Raw genomic sequence first — 5,203 nt, 5'->3', positions numbered from 1 at the left:
CCCCGAGACACTTTCTGCTTTCCTTTTGTCCGAGACAGCCGCCGAATCTTGATCTTCCTTTGTTCCTTTGCCTCCAGCTCAGCTCCCCTGACACTTTATATCAGCCATTGTGTCACACCGAGAGCGCTCTCTATAAGGCAAGGACTTCCTTTTCTGGCTGTGCAGATGCCGTCTCTTGTCCGGGACCTGACGGAGAGGAAATATTTCATAACCCAGGGATTTTGCAGGGGCTTTGTTCAATGAAACCGCAAGAGCGGACCTGCAAAGAGAAGCGCAAAAGCCTTGTTTCTGCAACCCAGCGTAAAGCAAGCCAGGAAATCCTTAGCCCTACCCAGCGTAAGTAACTCTACACCCAGAAAAACAGATGCCTCCACATGGGTGTTTATTTATTTAATAACTTGTAAATTAATATATTTTCCTGCCCTTTTCTGATATTCTGGAGTCAGTCTCCCTTTCAGGGGCCTATCAGAAGGAAAGCCTGTGATAAAAGGAGTTTCCAAACTCCGTAAACACCAGAATGAGGGGCTAAGCAGTAAGAAACCTAGTCAAATGCAGAGGACCTCTCCCATTTCTAATTATGCCCTACGGCGGCATTTTGTCAACAGCTTTTCTTGCTCTGTTCCACCTATTACAAGAATGCTTTGCTAATTCATTGCACCCCTGGGTAAACATTGAGCAAAACACCAACTTCAACACCACGCCTCTTACTCCCTGGCAAAGACTGACTTTTTCCTAAGGGCAAGCTCAGGTGCAGCCCACATTTGGACTCTGGGAGGAAACTATTTCGAAAGATGCATTTAAATGGCATCCTGTGAATCTAAGAAAGTTCACATATGAAGAAATCTCACTTAAGAAGAACTGAACTTTATCAATACCATCCTTTCAAACTTGATACTTGTGCAATTATGTGCTTCATTCTGTTACTGCAGTTTTTTCTGTGCTTCTGTCACGCAGTGCAAGGAGGGGCTCTGTAGTCTTGCAGCTTTTTGAACATATTTTGCCCACAAACATGTCTCTGTGTAGGCTCAACATCTTCCTTCAAGGGGTCTGCTAAGACTGACTCAGATTGTGGTTCCGAGTCACCATCCATGCTGCCCTAAAGACACAAATTACTACTGCTTTACAGATAGAAATACAAATGTAAATATAAACTTAGGTAGATAAACAGAAAGCTTTGATTGGCTTGACTGCAATTTTGATAAAGGATACCTGGGGAAAGGTCTTTGTTTTACTTTGATTGTTTTCAGAAAGCAATACTGATTGCTGTTCGGATAGAAAAGGCCAGCAGTGTAAAGGATGCATCCTCCTATCACCCAGAGCGATGAGCAGTTAATCACAGACTGAGTTATTGACACGTGTAGAAAAATCATTGTACTTCACAAGAAATCTTAATGCAGTTTCAGAACACAGGTAAGTGTCACCATCCCTATTCTACACTGTAAGAAATAAGGTGCCAAAGTGGTGCAAGTAGCCTCTGTTGGGCACTCTTGTTTTAAAGATTAGGGTTAGGGCAACAGAAGTGCTGAGTATTAAGAAGAGGACGCTGAGAGTGTGTCTTCATTGCTAGGAAGGAACAACTCTGAACTGAAAAAGCACAAAAAAAGGGCAATTATGCCTTAGGATACGAGAAGCACTATGTAGGGACTGGAGGAGATGAAGGGCCAAGTGTTCTACAGTGGGGCCATGGCCAGCCTGCCCTAGAGATGGCTCACCACGAGCAGTGAGGATGCCAACCCCTCTGCCCCGCATGGCTATGGGAACAGGCATCGCATCCCACAGCCGGGGCATTTAAGCAATGTAGATGGAATCTTAGAGTCACCCCTGCACTGTCAGAATTACTTCAAGTTCTGGGTATCTGAAAGTGAACGCTCAGAATCGGTAACTACGGCCAAAGTAGCTTACAAAAAACACACCAGGCAGAAGCACTGATGTTGATGTCTCCATTACAGGTCCATCCACCCTCCTGCGGCACCCACCCGTGGATCATTACAATTTGGAAGCACATGGGAATTTGAACTTGCAAAGCAAGGAGAGGAGAAATCACCTGCTGTGTCTCTGCAGAGAGCTAGTAAGGGCCTCATCAGACGGAAGGTTCCCTCCTGAAAATGGGCAAAGCTATTCTTAGTTTTCCATTTATCTCTTCCTTCTGAATATGTCTGGCAGTTGCACTGCCCTTTTGCCTCCCGTGGACTTTACCCTGTTGCATGCACACTTGGCTGCTCGTAAGGCAGCCCAAATTAGGAATAAAATCTTTGGCTTTAGAAATAAGACTATAATGAAAACCCAGAGAAAATTTCAGAATTGTTCTACTTTTCAACTAAGTAAAACATGATGTGCAACGAAGAATTTAGCTTTTATTTAATTTGTTAATTGCACATGCTCTTCTTTTCATGTGGTATTTTCAGCCACTATGAGCTTTCTGGGCAGAGGTAGGTTAGGCACACTGATAATCTACCTCTACTCCCCCTAAGAGAGACAATTATTTGTAAAATATCATACTTGCATATCTTAAACACAGCCAAAATACAATAACTTTATTAAGATGGGTAAGTGTTCGTTTATCATACATATTCACAAAAGGAAAAAAACCCAAGTAGAGCTGGCAAAAAAATGTTTGGCAAATGTTAAATCAGATAAAAATGCAGCTTTGGTGTCCTCTCATTAGTGTACATACGACTGCTTTCAGATGGGGAGAATCCAGAAAAAAAGGAATGGGAAGGCAGGGCAGAGAAAAGACTTCTTCGTGTTGGTGGCAACACGCCATTTTTTCAGCCCAACTGCATTTGAAACCCTATGTCAGAACATGAAAGCATGTCTTCAGCAAACGTGGCTCCACCTGCCTCCTCCACCTGAGGAGATGCGAATCAATGATCTCCACTGCCAGGAGGAGACCTCCCAGGAGGGCTCGTGGGCTTACAGGCACCGCTGGCTTTTATGAATAAATGAACCGGCGAATGGAGCATTGGCTGAGACTGCTCTGTCACCACAAGCCCTTCAGTATTTTCAGTTAAAAGACGACGACTACACCCCCAAGTACTTCACCCATGAGCGAGTGAGTGATGCTTCTGCCATTCAAAGACACTCGGCAGAGAAAGGCTCTTGGTTCCAAGTTCACCCACCCAAAGGATGCAGAGCCATATCCTGGAAAAGTAGGGCTGATACCAAGTGGGTGTCAGACTTCTGTCAGAGCTGCATCTTTGCCACTACCGAAGTGAAGGGTTTCACTTTGACAACAGGATCATTCCTTTAGGAACGATACTAATTATAGAACACATTCATTGAGACCTAGGGAAAAAAGAGTCTGGTTTTACTCAATTCTTTAATCGTGGGGATGAATTATTTTCATACTGCTTTGCACCACCACCTTAAAGGAAAAATATTCCTTTAACACCACATCTTTACCCTCTTGACAGAAAGCCTGTGTCATGACATGAAGCCTATAGGGTTTGCCTAACAACAAATAGCATATTTCACTGCTTATAAAGGAGGCACAAGAAAAAATACATGGGAATTTGTCAAGTATACACACCAACAAGAGGAAGTATTCCAATAATTATACTAAATCAAAATGTGAATGCCCTTAAGCTTCCCCGGGGCCTTTCTCATTAGGAGGTGAACATTGTACTCGCTTGTCTCAAACATGGAACTTTCTGGCTGTGGCTGTAGAGGTAGTTGGAGTTGCAGACCCCTCTGTTAACAGTTTATAACGAAAAAGCCCATTTTAGAGGTGTGTCATCCTCACCTAATTCTACCCAGCATACTGTACATAACGCAAAGGTCAGAAAACATGTTTTATTGAGTATTTTTTTTAAAAAGTTCTCATGGTTGTAAAACATTACACTTTTTCCCTTTCAGAAGGGCTGTGCCTTTTGGTGTGCCAGATGCTGCTGGCGTCAGCTGAGGGAAGCTACTGGTGCTGACACTTGAAAGGAGCTTGCCCTGGTTCAAGTATCAGCATCAGCAGTTTCGCTGTTACAGGAGAAGGAAGACAGACTCATGTGACACCAAAGCAGCCAGTGGTTGGTGAAACCACTGGAGAGGGATGCCAGCTGGGAGAGTACAGAGGACAACTTACTTATTTTAATTTAAACTTTCAGAAGAGACTTAAGGACAGTTGAATGCATACTTCTGAAGGTCTTTCCACAGACTTCTGAGCGTGCTGCTTCTCTTAAGAGCCCAGAGCCTAGGACTGAGCAAGACTTTCCCTGCAATTACACCTCTCATTGCCAGTACAAACTAACACCATAAATTGCAGAGAATTTGGTCGCTAGCAGGTACACGTAGTGGATGCAGCACTGCAGCTAAACACAGCGAGCTTCTTAAAAGCTTAAAGGTGGCACAGATGAGAGAAACAGACATTTATTAAAACTGCTCAAAAATTCATGAGTTACTTCCTTGCCCTCTTCTGATTGATGGAATAATAATGCAAGAATCTAATAAATTAACCAGAAAACAAAAAAACCCACCAGCCTTTGCAAGGCTTCCAAGGCAGAAAGCTGACAAAAACCATACAGACATCTCACATGACTGACTTCAATCTTTTATGTTGACAGTCCATTTATTCCTTTTTCCATTGCCACAGAATTTACACACGTACAGCTTACTCAGCAGCAAATCTCTCAGGTGCATTGAATGAGCAGATGCCCGCAGGTTTGCTCTCCTTGGCATGACACACATGATAAATTACATTTAAATTTAGAATTGGCAAGTACAAATCCTATGGCTCAGTTTCAGACACTCTAGGATGTAAAACCGAACAACTTGGCACCATGTTTAAAAATACACGCAGCATATCTAGGAAGTAATACTGTATGCACTGAACAACTTGAAGACATCTGTACCATTTATAAATTGATCAGCCTAGGTGTTACCACTATACCAGCTTACCTAAAAAGTGAGTCAGAGTGCCCTGAAAAGTGGAACTTTGGACAGCAGCAAATTATTAAAATACATAAGGAACTCATAATTTGAAAGCAGCTTATTTGCATTTATTTTTACAACTGTTCAAGTGTGAAGGTGTTACTCCATGCTATTGTTTATGGGAATGTAAAATGCGTATGTGGTTTCAAATGGGTAGAAGACTAGGAAGAACAAAAGAAAAAGCAAAAGTGTACTGCGCCTAGGAAGCTGGCTGATAAGGAGCAGCTCCTATCCCGAGAGTATTTTGCCCAGTCTTCCTCTATTAGAAGGTGTCTTTCATGAA

This window comes from Pelecanus crispus, chromosome 1 (assembly GCF_030463565.1).
Source record: "Pelecanus crispus isolate bPelCri1 chromosome 1, bPelCri1.pri, whole genome shotgun sequence".
NCBI classification, from domain to species: Eukaryota; Metazoa; Chordata; class Aves; order Pelecaniformes; family Pelecanidae; genus Pelecanus; species Pelecanus crispus.
Note: the sequence above shows the minus strand (reverse complement) of the source record.